The 18,338-nt window shown below is 36.6% G+C and overlaps 1 pseudogene; it reads right to left on the reverse strand.

The window, feature by feature from the left end:
* Positions 1-15,554, reverse strand: part of LOC113052356 (uveal autoantigen with coiled-coil domains and ankyrin repeats protein-like) — a 53,590-nt pseudogene extending 38,036 nt beyond the window's left edge.
* Positions 15,555-18,338: the final 2,784 nt, after the last annotated feature.

Raw genomic sequence — 18,338 nt, forward strand, 5'->3', positions numbered from 1 at the left:
TTACTTTTAGAAAACCGATCATGTCGTCACAAACAGACATCAAGATTTTGGATATGCATCACATCAATGGTGACGATCAGAACAAAAAAGGCTGGAAAATAAGGATGAGTTTGTGCTATGGAGCTCTTTTGTTTGTCACCGTTATTGTGATGCATATGCTAAATCTAGAAGTCTGTGTGTGTGAGTACTTGATTGATTCTTTTACTCAAATGATTTCAAACGGATTCATTTCGTCCATCTTTAAAATAAGTATTTTACTCCTGGTGCCTGTTAAAAATATCAAACAAAACTTATTTTATGATCTCAAATACGTGTTATGTGATGACTTTCCCCATCAACAAAAAACATCAGATAACACCTGAGCTCATTTAAATTTGTCTTTTTTCACCACAAAAACAGCGTTTTAAAATACACCAATACAGCAGCAGCAAGAGACAAATTAACCCAAGAAGTAACTGGACCAAGATCCCAACTAAACCAAACACTTTCCACCACAATGGTGACTTCAAATGAATCATGTATCAACATTTAAACCTCTGAGTGATTTAGGTAGTCTACAAAACCGTCAAGTTTAATAAACTTAAAGGGGGGGTGAAATGCTATTTCATGCATACTGAGTTTTTACACTGTTAAAGAGTTGGATTCCCATGCTAAACATGGACAAAGTTTCAAAAATTAATTTGTACGTTTGAAGGAGTATTTTTGTTCCCAAAATACTCCTTCCGGTTTGTCACAAGTTTCGGAAAGTTTTTTTCGAGTATGGCTCTGTGTGACGTTAGATGGAGCGGAATTTCCTTATATGGGTCCTAAGGCACTTCTGCCGGAAGAGTGCGCGCTCCCATATAGCAGAGCACTGAGAGCAGAGACATTCACTGATCAGAGCGAGAGCATCGCGAAATGTCACAGAAGTGTGTTTTTGGTTGCCAGGGCAAGACAACCCTGCACAGATTACCAAAAAAAAAAACAGCATTAAGGGACCAGTGGATGGAGATTATTTTTACAGAGCATCAACGGAGTTGTGCAAGTGTTTTTGTTTGTTCCCTGCATTTCGAAGATGCTTGTTTTACAAACAATGCCCAGTTTGACGCCAGGTTTGCACATCGTTTATTTAAGGATAATGCAGTCCCAACGAAAAAGGGTCACGATCATGTGTTGGAACCGCAGGCGAAGAGTAAAACTGCTTCAAATATCTCTGTGTTGTTAACTTAGCTATCGGCGCGTAAGTACACATCAAGTAAACAACATGCGATGTTGTCATCAAACTGCACTTTCCACATGTACACTTTAAAAAAAAAAAAAAAAGACGACATAAATTGGAACTTAGTCGTTTTCCAAAACCGCTAAGCAAATATATACAGTTTCAGTACATACCACATAGAGACGTCGTTTGCTGATGCTGCTCTTGTTAAATTTCAGCCTCTGGATCTGTGTCACAGCTTCCAAACGCTCTCAACGCAAAAGCCTACTGGCGCTCGTGATTCTTTAGCTCCGCCCACACGTCACGCCTCCAGCCTGTCGTGTTTTTCCGGGAAAAATCGGTACAGACTATCTTTCTCTTGTAAATATAATAAAACTAAAGACTTTTTGGAGTTATGAAGGATGCAGTACTACTCTATAGGTACTCAAGATTAACAGGATATTGAGTGAAAACGAGCATTTCACCCCCCCCCCCCTTTAAATATGTACGTTTTGGGACACTCCATTACTCAATTAAATTGAGGCAACAAGTTTACTCAATAAATGTAGTTCAGTCAACTTATTAGGGTTTATCAGTGCACGTCCTCTTCCAGCAGATTTATAACATCTTTAGTTGAGTGGAACCTCTTAATTATTGCACTTGATGGTGGAAATGGGGATCTTCAATGCTTTAGCTCTTTTCTTACAGCACGTTTCTAATTTGTGAAGCTCAATTACCTTTTGGTGCACATCAGAAATATATTCTTTGGTTTTTCTCATTGTGATGGATGATTAAGGGCATTTGGCCTTTGTTTTCCCTCCACTTTATATTTCTGTGAAACAGGAAGCAATGGCTGGATAATTTCATATTCATAATCACCCTCATGTGTGCTCAAAATTGTAAATATGAATGGAAATATACTTCACAGATATTTTATTTCATAATGATATTTCCCCCCCATTTTAAATTCTCATTCTCTAATGAAAGGTTAGATTTATGTTTTTTTTTTTTTTTTTTTTTTTTTTTTTTTTTTTATAAAAGATCAAAAATGATTAAGAATGCAGATTTATTTTCACAGCCTTCTTTGATCATATTTACCAAGGCTGTCTATTTTATTTATTTGTTGTTTGTTTGTTCTAGTGGCAGTGCAGAATTCCAGAGAATACACAATTGTAAAATTTTAATCATGGACAAGGCATACAGGTCTTAATCTACTGTAAGCCCCTGCTTTTGCAGCATCTCTCTTTTTCTCTATCCACTGTAGGTAAATGCCCTGCTAAATGAGGGGACGTCTCTCATAAACATTGTCTAGTTGAGCAGGTGTTTCTTGTCATATCTGTTAATGCACTGTGTATTTTAGCATGACTGGGACATTCAGCATCCATTACACATCGACAAATCAACAAGAAAATCTAGCATGACATTCAGATCGACCCAAAGATCCTACAATCAGCTGCAAGAAGACAAAACATTATCAGATCAGTGCTACAGAAAAAACGCTAATAAAGGTCATCTTGATGAATACACTGAGCCTGCCAGTGTGCCAGTTAATGGTGCAGATAATGGTGTATAAATGACCCTGTCCCAGAGAATCATCAGGACTGTGGTCCAGTCACTGCGTCCACTCTCCGTCAAAAAAAAGTTAGTGTATGACAATTCAGCAAATGGTCATAAGTATGAATGAAATGCAGAAAACGTTGAAATGGAGACTAACTGCAGCTAGAGCAGACGACTCATTCATCATTCAGTCAGGACGGACTGATAGAGACCCTGGGTGGCATAGCATATGTCAATGGAATCGGGGACAGACAGGGGAGTCATGACTTCTGAGTTCATCCTCTGTTAGCCAGCACCAGTGTAACGTCTCTATCAAAGCAGAGGTATCTTATTCCACCAGAGCGGAGCCCTATCACCACTCTGATGAATGAGGATGAATTCCAGACTTAATAACTCCCACCATAACTTAGCCCACTTTCAACTGATTTTTTTCCAAAATAAATTTAATCGGGTCCTTTCCCATGTCAAGGGGCCAAAATAAACAACAGCCTCTGCAACTTACGTTTATATAAAAGTTCAACTTTTATGGTGCTTTGGAGTGAGCCGCTTTAAAATGTGCAAGCTGTCTAAACCAAGAGAACCATACAATTCTGAGCTCGTGGTTATTTGATATTTCTACAGATGTTTGTGTACTTGTTGACACTAAAAAAAAAATATATATATATATATTGGCTTAGCTGGATTAAAGATACTATAAAGACTCTTCCGTTTGATTAAATGTGTATAACATGGGAGAAAAAGAGAAAAATGAAAGAGAAGGAGTGAAATATCTAAGAAGCTAAAAAAGTGAAAAGGACGTCTCTTTAATAGTCATGGTGGGGAATTCTTTGGATTTTTGGCATTCCATTAAAGTGACCTCGTCTGCTCCCATTTAGTGAATTGTGGTCTGCTGTGGAAAATAGTGGAGCGTGACAGCACCTTCTCTCACATTTCAATTCTTTCCAATAACACTGGAGCCCCCTAATGGACTGACTTAACCACTGAGATAGACGACTGTTCCTGCAATCCTTTCAATCAACTATAAACCCATGCATAAATAACATGCAAATACAAGCAATTACATACTTGCTTAGATAACTAATGATTAAAGAATCAAATCAAAACTTAACTGTTAATTACCCATACTTGAAAAAAAAAACATGCAAACTGATTGCCTTAAAAAAAAAAAAACCTTTTAGTTTTAACAACTCAATTTTAATGTCAAATATACTAGATGTGTGTTTCAAATAACTAATTTACGTTGAGCTAACTAATGTAACATTTACTGCAACTTGGAATTTCTCAGTTGTATTTAATTGAACAGTGATCCATTTTACTTGTTAAAGGGGTCACCAGATGCAAAATTCACTTTTGTTGTTGTTTGAACATACCCCTCCCATGATAGTTGATTGACAAGGTCCACTCAGATTGAGCTGAGAGCCGTCATCAGTCTGCCATTGTGTCGACTCTGGTGCAGGAGAAGACAAGAATGTCTCCGATTAAGCGACTGAGGTGTTTTGTTGCTGGATGTAATAATGAACATAGCAGGTGTTATTTACTCTCAACATCTAAACCGATGAAGACGCAGAGGATTAACGTTACTTTCGTTTTGAAGGGAAGGCCCCGTTCCCCGATAAATGAAGTGCTTTAATTGTCCAGCTAGCATTAGCACACATACACCTGCTAACATAACCAGAGAGACTATCATCTCATGGTTCAAGTCTATGATGTATTGTGACTCTAGCTATTGTCCATCCCATGAGGATTTCTTCAAAATTTCCCACCCAAACTTGCATCAACATCAAGGGGTCTTAAAAAGAACTGATGGTCTGAGCTGCTCCAAATCTCCTGCTTCATACAGTCCTGCTTCACACATCGTGTATCAGGAGTCAGATTTCACTAATAAATTCAAGAGAGGAACTTTCAGCGCGAGCGCTTCGGGTTTATACTCACCACGTCAGCATGAGCGAAAGTGCGCTCAGCGGATAGAGCGCAATGGAGGATTTTAGTCTTAAAAAGTGAAAGGTATAGAAATATGCAAAACAGACAATTATCTTTTCTTGACACCGTGATATGGAGTTCGAAAGTGAAAGCTACAAAGCCCTGCTTATAACAAGAGAATCTCCTGTTAACAAAATGTAAAATCAAAATTAATGATGATGAAAAAGCATGCGTTGAATGTTGAACACTTTTGTTATGAACTACGATAAAAGTTCATCAGCATGCATTGATTAATCCCATGTTGTAAGGGGGGAAAAATGCGACCAAATTATGTGCTCGTGCGACCAATTGAGAAAGTTAGTCGCAAAAGAGCAACCAGTGGGAAGAATGAGTCTAGAGTCATAGAAATATTTGTCTTCTGGTTCTCCACAAAGGACTTAAGTACATCAACGGCACTGCACATGAAAAATAATTTCCAGACTGAGAAAATGCATGTGAACTCAAGTTGGAAAGCTCTAATAATACAAATCCAACTAATTTTTGTAATAACGAGAGTGTCCATGTTGTTTTTACATTTTGACTTAAAGCAACACTCAGGAAATGAGAGCATCCGAGGAGTGAATGCTGCGTGAATGCAGTTAAGTACACTTGCTCTGATGGCAGTAAGTAGCCTTTTGTTAACGAAGCTAAAGATGCTTAAATTAAAAACCTAAAAGTTAAATGTCCCTTGTATTCACATTTCTAAACCTTTTGGCCAGAAAAAGAGAACAATGGATTATAAATATACTTCATTATTATGAAAATAGCAGAGATGGCTTAAATAACACAAAACTATATTGTCACAGTTGAGTGATTATTGTCTCTGTTTTATCATTCAAAATGTTTACACTGTATGTTCGGTTTACTCATTTGCAGCTATAATAGCGATGCCTTTGTCCATATAAGGGATTTCCTGGAGGGTCATGAGTTCTGTTACTCTGTGACTGGATATTATGGATTTTCTGTGCAAGGGGGCCTTCTCAGTATGAATGAAAATTACATCATGTGTTTATAGTGCTAATGGCAAATCCATCATTTTTGTGGGAAATTGTATTTTTTTTTTATTATTATTGATTTGACGCCGGTATCGAAATAACCCAAACAATAGCCAGCCCTATCTATGTCTCAGTAAAATCCCACCAGAAATACAAGAGAAGAAAACATTAATCTTGCCCAATATTGCATTTGCCTGAGGGAAACACCTGAAACTACATAAAACAACACATATATAAGAATAAGAAGAGTTGATCAGTGTAACTAAAGTACAGATATCAAAGTTGAGTGTCCATCTGCATGTGTTTGTGAGTGTGAACATTATTTAGTGTAAAAGAGACAGAGAAAGGACATCACACTGCTGTGACTGTGCCAGCTAAGCCAAGCAACCATCCCACTCAGAAACCAATGCTGAGAATGGCAGGTTAAGACTTGTCTCACTACACCCTTTAGAAACTCCTTCTCACTTCCCCTCCTCTTCTTACATACCACGCACACGCACACGCGCGCACACGCGCGCACACACACACACACACACACACGTGTAATGCCAATTAAATTCTTCCCTACTTGGAAGATAAAAATCCATGTTTATATTAGGAGCTCTATCTGGCCACCTTAAAGCAATGCCAGGCATTTAATATATATATAACATATGCCTGTGGCACATGTTTCAAGCTCATCATTCTGCGCACAGGATGCGCATAAGCGCTCTGTGGCACTCTATATTGGCACCTTCAGTATTATGATACTTTCTGCGAAATCAAAGATTATTAATAGTCTTTCTTGTTCTGTCTTATCTATGATATGTTTCTGCCTTTATTGCTGTGCTAAAGATTTAAAAGAAACGTCTTTCAGATTTCTATATAAATGTATATAATTGTTTTTTTTCAATAATGTATTTTACAACAATACAAAGAGCAATGTGTAACATTTTACCTTATTTGAGACTTATTCACTTTTATTTGTAAATCATATTCCAATAGATTTGACAAAATTATTGTGGTCCCGTGATTTTTCTAGAATCTAGAGTAATTTTTGCTGCTGAATTATTTACCAACCTAGTTTATAATAATATTTATTCGGTAATCATTTATGATTATATATTTTTCCATTTTTTATTTTTCATTAAAATGAAGTTGTGTATACGTAGTAGATGGTGATTAACACAAATAATGATGATCAGGTCAACTTCTAACAGAGAAGTATAGATATTCTCTATTGAATTAAAAAAAAAAAACTGTGCTGGTATCGGATTGGATCGGTATCAGCAGATACTCAGAATTTTTGGGATCAGATCGGATCAGTTCTGAAAAAGTCTCAATATCACTTTTTTGAACAGCCACAACGGTTGCTTTATGTTGAAACATTAAGTATATGGAAATCAATATATGAGTCAATAATGTGCTGCTATTATTTTTAGTAATAATAAACACTTTAAAACATTCTTTTTACAGCAACTTAAAAGCTTGCAAGTGAACATGAATCTAGTAATTGCTAAAACAAATAGAGATCTTGAGTGACAAAACACATATGCAGCTCTGATCTTTCCCTGAATTTTGATGCATTATGTATTTTTTATTTATTTATTTGTTTATTTTGTGAAGATAGAACTTAATTTGAATTTAGAAATTAATGAAAATTAGGAGCCAAATGAAAAAGAATATGGCCAAATACCAGGAATACCTTAAATGTCTCAAAATGATGTCATGTGATATGGATATTCAATGCCTCCTGTAATGTCTCTGGGAAAAGAGCCAGACAGAAAACAGGAGACGTATAGACAATGGGGCACAGCACAAAATATTCTCTAAAGCATTATGTCTACAGATTAATACTGCTATCTGAGAACACTATGAAGAAACACAAAGGAGTGTTCCTGCCTTACTAAGGGATACAAATCATACAAATTCATGGAAGGGTGTTATTTGTACATGTTTTGAACCCACTTACTGTGCAAGACAAGTGTGGGCATGTGTGGGAAAATGGCTCAACAGAAAAACAGCTGCTTTACTGCTTAGCAAGCACAGCTATATTTAAAGATCTTAGAAAGGAATGGTTTTCTGTGACAAAATATAGAATAGAATAGAATAGAATAGACATTTGTTTTTTTTTTTACTTAGGGCTTTAAACATATGAATACAGAACATACATGCCAATGTATGTTTAAATTGCTCAAACTGGTACTTAATGACCCTTTCATAAACAAATCTAAGATATGGTATCCCTCTCCTTATAAAAGTTCCATATACACAAAAAATTGAAAGGATAGGTCTCCTATCCTTTAGCAGAAAAGTGGCTGTTTTGGTTGTGTAAGGTGTTCTCAGAAAGGGTGAGCCAAGAATTGCCTCATGTCCTTTCAGACCATTTCCAAGTGAGTGTGAATGGGACAGATTAAGTAGATACAGTTTCCAATACAGTGGAAGGGAGAAGTGAAAATTGGGGGCATTGAGTAAAAGTGTCAGATGTTCTGCTGTTTACGACAATCATACAACCGGGTAACATCTGGTACATATATCGGCACATATCTCTCTCTTTCCAACCATCCTCTGGATGACTTCAGCAAAAACAGAATGAGGAATGAGGAAGAGCCACAGAAAGTCTGCATACAACTAAAAACTTGCTGATAAGCCCTGCGCTTTAAGATCACTGATCAAATGGCATTAAACATTTGCCTCAAATAGCTTCTTCCATTTTCAAATGAGCAAATGAGAAGTACACAAACTTGCTGAAATAAAAACTTGCTGAATCAAAATTCACTTCACAAAAATTCACAAAAGTTTACCATCCATTAACCAAGCTGTCAACTTTTTGAAACTGACAAAAGTGTGTAGGAGAGCCTGGCTACCAACATCATAGTGTGAATATATGTTCCAAGTTAGAGCTGGGTGGTTTGATCAAAAATCTGGATCATATTTTTTAGGGTTCTGGCAGTTTTACATTTTTTCCCTGACTGTGCCTTTATACGAATCAGAATGCATGAAACCACTGCATTTTAAAGATTCAAACAAACCTGCAGTTTTTTTATTTAAATTAACTCAGCACTAATCCAAGTAATTTGATCTTGATCTAAATCACAAGCAGACTGATGATCAGTAGGCTTGCTGTTGACTTTAGCCATTTATCGAAGGTCATTTTCGATACCGAATTTCAGATATTTCTCACGAGCATTAACAAGCTATTTAAAAGTGAAGGAAAGCAAGGAAAAGAGTGCAAGCCCCCAACTCCACCCCGCGATACAAGTATTACCGGTGTTGTCACATGTCGTTTGACCGGTGCAGGTGGGAAAAATTCCTCACCATCACAACACTACTGATCAGAACAGAAGATAAAACCAAATAAACCTCATAGCAATAAACTCTAATGTACTTGTAGAGATAGAATAAAAAGTTAAATGGACAGGGAAAAAAATAAAGTGGCTGAAGCCACTGTGCAATACCACAGAAACAAGATGTCAATTAACTGAACATGTACAGCATTAGCCAGTTCCTGTGCAGACAGCTTTGTTCAGATTTTGGGGCTGATTTTTTTCGGAGTCAGTCCTGAAGGACTGTTGTTTTGAAAAATTTACTTGGTGAAAAGATTATCCTGGCCCTCTACCCCCAGACCTCTGGCGACAACTTTCCTGTTTGAAGACCAGCAGGTCTTAGCAGCAAGCACAACATCAAATTTTCTGGCCCAGAGCCACCACTATAAATTAAAACTAAGCTGCATGAAAGTACACGTTTATTAATCAGTTTCCTAATTTCACTGCAGTGGATGAGTTTAATCGTTTCAGGTCCAAAATAATGTGTTAAAAAACTAAAAGTGATAGATTAACTAGTTACAGTAATAATATTAGAGTAATAATATTACTTTTTGCAGTAACTAGTAGTGTAACTAATTGCTAACAGGATTTCAGCATTACAGTTACCATCCATAAAACAGCTCGTTACCTAGTTACTTTTGATGCTTCAACCGCTACGGTTTTGAAATCAGTCCTAGGATTATTTTCATAATTATCCAAACTTACACAGGCACATGAAGTCACCAGTGAAAAAGACAAGCTTGGAATATGGAAAAGATTAAATTTAATGGATGTAAATATTGTCAGGAGAAAAGATGATCTGAGCAATGGTGTAAATCGTGGCATTCCATGGCTTGCCCACCCACATCCCTCTGATCCTGATATAAACTATATTGCCATAATTAAACATCTTTTTAGAAAATGAAACATTTTCTTACAAACTTACTCATTTAGTTTTTGATAAAATACATTTTGAAATAATCGTATATGGGTAACAGAAATTATATCTACAATAACATATCTATACAAGAAAATCTATGAGATTAATACAACACTTAAGTCAAGTGTTTGTAATAACTGCGATCCAATGTGGATTTTGGTCAAATGATGTGTCATAAATATATTTTTTGTAATATTTTATTAGAATTTTATGGAGAGATACACAATAACAACTTCTGTGGGGAGTCAATGCAAAGTAATATAACTAGTAGTAATGTAGTAGTAATGTAACTAATTACTGTTGCCAAAACTTAATAATACTACATTTGAAAGGAGTAACTAGTATCAAGTAATAAATAAAACAATTTGAGTAACAAGAACAACACTGATAACAAATTAGCGGCAATCTTCCGGCCTCTCTCATGAAACCAACACAGGAGTGACTAAAACTACAATTCATAGACTGGCCGCTCGAGGCTGGCTCCAAAAGCGAGTCAGTCCCATAGACTCCCCATGTTAAAACGCCCAACTTTACAGCAGAGAAAAAAGAAAAGAAAAAAAAGAGTGTATACAGCCTGGTACAAAAAGTGGTTTTGGTCCATATAGCTAATGCTCATGACAATTGTGAGGGGGTGATTTTTTCCTCTGTTTGAATTATATTAAGCTTCAAAATTCTGCATAATTAAGGCGCGGCCACTTGAGTGACAGGTGGATTGCTGCTGCTGTCACTGCTGTCGAGCTAGGTGGGCGTGGTCTCAGCAATCAGCTCCCGCCTCTTTGCCCATTTTCTATTATCCGGGAGTGTTGCACGTGACGAGCTGCCAAGATGGCGATGGGCATTTCTGACACTTTAAGCTTCAAAAACACTCTTCAAATGCCTACAGGTGACGTCACAGACACTATGTCCATGTTTTTATACAGTCTATAATCACAACGCATGTGTGTGCATTCCTATGCTTGTAAACAAGATTCTACGTCAGCAGCACAGCACTGATGTCACCTGGACTATATGAACAGTGTCCTTTCTATCTTTCTGGGCCCCAAATGTGTCAGTTGCGTTGTTTATGCAGGGTTTGAAACCTCTTTGATTTCATAAAATATGTTAATTTGTGTCCCGAAGATTAACCAGTCTTACAGGTTTGGAAAGACATGAGGCGGAGTAATGATACATTTTCATTTTTGGGTGGACTATCACTTTAATATTTCTATGAGACTTATAATCATCTGATATCATGTGCAAATCACAGTTGAAAATGAACTTGCTTGTCAGGTTTTTTTTACTTTTCAACTTTAATAAACTAAACCCATGTTTTTTGGACTTAAATTTACCCTCTCTGTCAATATACTCAATACTTTGACATCGAAGCTCAACACAGAACCAGACTCTGCAACTACATGTTTGTCAAACGGTTCAGTGGAAACTCATTTTATTGGAGTAGCGTCAGCTCTTCTGTGTACTGATGACAGGGTTCCGGGTTCCAGCATTTTGACCTGTGCATATAAAGCCTGAGGGCTTTCAACTACAACAAATTCCCATTGCCTGTAATCCCCCAGCCATTTATTCATCTTAAAGTAACCTTCAATCCTTGCTGTCAGTTTCCCACTACAGCGGGGGCCTGAGCTTAACACAGCAAAGCTTTCAGACAGACACAGCACGCACAAACACTGATACACCATGTTTATACACTCGTGTACTTTCACCAATCACTTCAGGAAATAAATAAATAAATACTGCATGATGTTGCTGAAAGACTGGATGATTCATTCTTAAAACATTTTACTGATGATGAAAATAAAACTTGTGGGTTAATCTTGACAGAGTGGGGGAATGAATGATATAGTCAATTGAACAAATTAAGCTCTTAAAATTGTTAATTGTAAAGCAAAGAAATCTTGATGATACTTTTCCTGCATCAAAAAAATAAGAAAATCCTGAAGACAATCAGTCAGTCACGGATGATACATTCAAGAAAGAAGGTACTACAGCAAACTATTGTTGAGAGATAGAGAGGCAGCAGACGCTGTGCAATTAGATTCAGTATTGTACAATTAAAAATTGGTTACATCACACTTAGATGTTAGCAGAAGTAAACTGTGGAAGTTTCACTCAACTAAAAATATTAATGTAGGCAGAAAGGTTTGAGAAATCGGTCTCTGAGGGTTGATAGTTTTAGTTCGTTCACTGAAATGAATACTGAAAACAGAAACTGTGAGTGAGATGCAGTACTGGGAAATGTGCATTCATTTTATTCAGGCCTCAGGCATGCCTCAAGGGTTCCTAAGAGCCAGAAACACCACTGCTTGCACACTGTGATACTTTTGAAGACAACCCTGAGTAGAATGTACATGGCAGTGAACTGCAGTAACTAAACATTATCAGATCACCCCAAACTGAAATTTCTATCATCGTTTACATACCATCATGTTGTTCCAAACCTGTTTGACTTTATTCATTTTGGGTAAACCTAAAATGAAATCGTTTTGTAATGTTTTCCCATACAATAAAGGTGAATGGCCTTGCTGAGTGAGATTGACTATTTTTACGGCTCTTTATTTGCAGCAATGCAGAATAATTTACTTTATAATCTTGCAAAATTTGGATGACCAAATCGAAAGTATGGTGGTTCACTTAACTAAAATCACAATATAATCAGATACAAACAAGCATCTTTACAACCTGGTAAAAAATAAATAAATACAATAAGTATGCCTTGGTAAGAAAACTCTGGAAGCTTCACTTAACTAAAGAAAAACTTAACCTTTCTGATAATACATTTATATTAAATCATAAAACACAGAATATCTAAATATATATCTATATCTGTAAATCTAAGGTCAAGAGACTTTTTACAAATACAGTCCATATTATTTCCTTTAAAGGGGAGATCTAATGCAATTTCATGCATTCTGACTTATTTAAACTGCTAAAGAGTTGGATTCACATGATAATCATGGCCAAAAAAACAAGTTGGACATATGGAGTATTTCTGTGCCAAACTCACTTATTTAAGTCCAACTGAAATCAAAATTGACCATACTTACTTTGTTTGTCTAGATTGATCGTTTTGTGGTGAACAATACATCCATGCAAGTCAATCCACACAAAAAAATTTTTTGACTTTGTAATCTTTAATCAAAATCTGAAAATGCCCCTCCCCTCTGCATTGGAGGACCTTCCCTGATGATGTAGGTTTGACGGTTTGGGTGTCTACTTAATCCGTAACCAAACACTCTTCAGAGATATGAAGGATGCAATACTACTCTATAGGTACTCAAGAAGATTAACATGAGATTGGCAGAAACTGGTTTATGTCCCCTTTAATGTTTAAAGTGTTAAAAAAAAAAAGATTCCTTTTCATACCAAAAAGGAATGAGTGTCAAGAAGGAACTTTTCACACTCTTTTATAGACTTTAAGCATCAGAGAAACAAACTTTTTTATACATGGTTCCAATATACAGTATAATACACTTAATTCTTATTAAGAATGAAATATTTGTGTGTAAATGTACTGACAGAATGCTTAAACTCTGAAAGAATCTAAAGACAGGTCACAAAAAGAGAGGGTGTGCTCCCATGGTCCTTTGTGTTCTGTGAAGTCAGCGGGCAACCAGTGACAATAGTCCAGCTCTGAAAGCATGTGGAAATGCTTTTTCAAATCAAAGTCAAAGCGGAGTTCATACTGTAAGAGAGCAAATCACCATCAAAAGCTGAGGGAACGTGACATCAGGACCTCTGAATCGACCCTTCATTTTAAAGCCAATTCAAAACAAAAGCCTTTATATAAAAAAAAAAAAAAAAAAAAAAAAAAAAAAAGGCACTTCAACAACGAACCCCCATGCAGCCGCCCACACTGCTCTGGGTGCAAGGCTCTTTGACATGGAAATAAAAAGAAGAGAGGGTAAAGATCTCAAGGTTCAGCTGCTTCTGAATTAAAGGGGTCATATGATGCTTATTTCAATTTTCCCTTTCTCTTTGGAGTGTTAGAAGCTCATGGTGCATAAAGAAGATCTGTAAAGTTGCCCCAACTAAAGTCTCAAACCCAAAGAGATATTCTTTACAAAAGTTAAGACTTGTCACATCCCCTAAAAACGGCTCATTTAAACATGCCCCCACATCTCTACGTCACTATGTGGGAAGATTTGCAAAACGCAGTCCAAATGTTCACGAAAAAAAGAAGGCCTACCTTTTATTTTCTCTGTTGCTGCCAGTGCCATTTCGTGGAGAAGCTATGGGTTTCATTGTTAAAGTGAAACTACTTTGTTTGGCCTTCCAAAAGAGGATGATATCCACTTTGTAAGGCCTGGAGCTGATCCGTGCTGGTCAATGAGGAAAATACATCAACTTTGCACTGTGGATTGCCGGATCTGCTTTCCCTATGAATGAAGCGGAGTCCAGCCCAGGGATGTCCAGCCCAAATGCAGACATGGTTTTAGATTTACGGAGCGCAATATGCAACGCAAGGTGTAAAAAGACAGTATAAGTCATTATAATCAGTAATTATGTTCCCACTGGATGCAACAACTGCCTCGTTTGTAATGTGTTTGATTGTTTTAGTCCTGTCATGCCAGTGTCTTGACCTGGGACACGCCATAACAGTATATGCTGAGGGGCGTAACATTTTCGTCAGACGCTTGAAACATCTGGCCAATCACAACGCACTGAATAGCTGGCCAATCAGAGCATACCTCGCTTTACAGAATGAGTTTTGTAAAAATCAACGCGTTTCAGAAGACAGGACATATAGGAGAAACAATTATGTATATTTTGTGGAAAATAATGTGTTTTTTTAACCCTTAAACGGCATAAACATATTTCTTTACACCAAATATACAAAATAATGTTCTTTTTATCAGCATCATATGACCCCTTTAAGGCTGTTTGTGTGTATTTTTTTTTTTTTTTTCCTGTTCTACTCGAAAAAAAGAACAAATTTTAAGAAGCGCAATATGATATCGGATAGAAAGTGGTCCCTGGTCTCGTCTTTATAGAAGGACCATGATTTTACACCTGCAAGACCTGACCTGCAAGTTTAAGCACAGTTTCCCAAAGTTAGGCAAATACGTTAATTCATGCGATACAAAGACCAGTGTCCGTGAACAGGTGTCCATACATTTTATCCTACCCTGTCAGATTTTCCTGCCCGGGTTTTAATCGACAGAACACCGGCCTGATAGTGGATGTTACACATGATGAAGTGTCAAAAGATTTGACTTAATGCTGGATGATCGGAGTAAAGCCTCTTGAGGACAAAACAACAAGTAACTAATAGGTGAAATAACACAGCCAAAAGAAACTTAAGTGAATCAGCTACACCAAGAAAATACAATCGCCCAATTTTGATTCAAATGTTCTCGTAAAACAAAACAAGCAAATCTGGTTAAACTCATAACTTACTGTGATGGTAACTTCGTGCTTTTTCAGTCGGTACTTCAAACTCTTCATGTTTTTTCTTTGGTTGTATAAATAGACAATAGCGTTTCGGTTAGAATTTGAATAAATTACAACAATATTTACGGTTTAATTTGATTAAGCAGAAACAACTTTTAACGTCTGACAACACGAGTTTCACCTGACGCGAACCACCAGCAATCTTATCTGTACCCGTTTCCTTACTGACAACGCCGTAGCCCAATGACGGTGAGGGATAGTAGAATAAATTAAGTTTAAGCCAACCAGGCGTTAGAGGGGGTGGGACTTCCTCGTGGTGATAGCAGGTTTGAAATTGTAGCAGGGAACAACAGGAGATGCTGTAGTTCGTCTGACGTCGTCCTTACCTGGAAAAAGGCTGGACTTAGTCTAACAGAGAGGCTGCTGAGAGAGTGTGAATTTTTTTATTTATTTTTATACTGAATTGCTGTGGGTGGGGCAGTTCAGGAAAGAAAAAAAAATAACAGCCTATGTTTAATAGTGAATTCCATTATGCTGATTACATATTTTCAACCTAAAATTAGTCTTTTCTGAAGTAGGGTTTGAGTTTGCATCAATCACTTATGAATGGCAATATTCACAACAGTTTTTTACAATTCCAAAAAGAAGGGAAAAAAAGAAAAAAACTTTGCATTGGGTACCTTCCGTTTTCGAGGATATCTGAAGGCATGTTTATCACTGGTTATATTTTTATGCATTCAAGAGATGTGTTGCCCCCTTCTGGCCTTCAAAAAACACGAGAAGCCCGTTGATGGAGCTGGTGAATGAGTTTGAGCTTCTGTAGGAGCAATGCCAGAGTTCAATTAAAAAACATTACTTAAACGTCAGTCCACATGATATGCGTCCCTCAATTTATGCAGGAAAATGTTTGACTGTTAATAATTTACAATTGATTGAAATGTTTTAGGCTAAGAAGAGAATATTATTTCAACATAAGTATACTTTGTCAAATCTAATTAATTAAATTAACTTGATTTTGTATTTCACTATTGCATGTCTCTCTTTGTTTAGCATATCAATAAATTGTGAGAGGCTGATAACTTTGCATCAACGTTGCTTTTTTTCTATGCTTGGTTACCATAGATTTTGTCCAGGAAAGTGAAAGATTTAGAGGAAGAGGCCAGATTGTCCTTGTATAAGCCCTCAGGTCAACTTCATACAGTTATTTAGCAGGAAATTTGACTTTCTCACTGCCAAATTTTGGTTCCTTGACAAAGCACTGTCACAACAATATTAAAGGGTTAGTTCACCCAAAAATGAAAATGAGCTTGTGTTTTACTTACCCTCGAGGGATCCTCGGTGTATTTGACTTTCTTCTGTCAGATGAATCCATTCAGAGTTATATTAAAAATTGTCCTGGCTATTCCAGGCTCTATCATTGCAGTCAGTGGGTGTTACAGTTGAACAGTCCACAAGTCGTCAAATAAAGGGCAGCATTCATAATAAACGTGCTTCACAGCGCTCTGGGGGGGGGTGAAAAAATACCCATATTTCAAACATAATAAACACTTTTTTCTCACTTCCGTTATCTCTCATACATGGAAGGCGCTCTGGCTGATGTCGTAGTACATCAGCGTTGTGTGATAAGTAAAACAAAACGCCAATCATGAATTAGAAGTACAAACTGAGGGTTTGCAAAGAAAAATGTTGGAGGATTTTGATATAAACCAAGAGGAGACTGGTTTTCCTTTGCTAAAGTAAGGAAACTTTGCTGCTATAAACAAACTGGTGGGACTAGCATATCTCAGTTGTGCGCGCGTCATCTGCCGGAACAGCTTTGTGTATGACAGATAACGGAAGTGAGAGAAAAGTGTTTATTACATTTGAATTATGGATATTTTTCTTACTAAAACACATGAATTCGCTAGATGAGGCCTTTATTTAATTTGAATTAATTTTCATTTTTGCATGTACTAACCCTTTAACAGAACAATGTGGCTAATGACTAAGGCTGATGATACAAGAGGCAACTTTTTGAACAATGTTACTCGTGCACAAGTTACCCGGCAACATTGTTCAAAAAATCGCCTGTGTTCAAAAAAAAAACTGTTTATCATCAGCATAAGGTTCATATGTTCATATGCAATCTGCCTCTGAAAGATTGCTGACACCCATTTCTTTCATATAATTTCTAATAATCAGATAGAAAGTCATATAAAACAATGGCAAAATTAATGTTGATGTACTGCATTCACCACATTATGGTTATTTAGGTATTAATATTCAGTACGGATCACTTTTAATTTGATTCAAATTAAATCATTGATCGGATTAGTGTTAAATATATATATCCATTTATTTTAGAGTAGACCATGAATAAACAGGGTTACATTTGCACAAATGATGACTTCTCTTCAAGCATGACATTAATGTTTCCACCCTCCTGTAGGCAACATCAGTGCGACCTTCAACTGGATGTGAAGAAATTTATTGGGGTATAGTTTTTAGCTAGAAGGAAGAATAATTCATTCTTGTCAAGTTTAAGCTTGAGGTATCAGAAAGGGGGATGCAGACTTTTTGTGATTGCACATGAAAAACAGAAGGGGAGGATGAGACATATAGTGTCATGTTATTATTTCACAGATTAGCTTGATTAATAGTTTCTCGTGTTAACAAGGGTTTCTTGGGTATTATGTTATAGAAGCAAGACAGCACTATAAAATGAATTTGTAAATGCAACAAATATTATTGAAGTACGTTTTACAAAAAACAAAATTGCATGTTAATATCTGTGTAACTTGCTGTTTCCTTCTTTAGAAAACTCTCTTTATCTGTAAAAATCAACTAGCAATTTTTAAATGAAAAATTCTTCAAAGTAAATCCCAAACCATTTTTTTTCAGTGCACTGAATTTCCACTAATAATGTGTAGACGTCTGAAGAAAGATCAATACAAGAGATCTCTCAATGGAGAGTGGATGGAAATGAGATCGAGAGGACAAGTTCACAAGGTTTAGTGAAGCACTAAAGAATTTTCTTGTCTGAGACAGTCTAATAAGCA

Source organism: Carassius auratus, chromosome 32 (assembly GCF_003368295.1).
Source record: "Carassius auratus strain Wakin chromosome 32, ASM336829v1, whole genome shotgun sequence".
Taxonomy (NCBI): domain Eukaryota; kingdom Metazoa; phylum Chordata; class Actinopteri; order Cypriniformes; family Cyprinidae; genus Carassius; species Carassius auratus.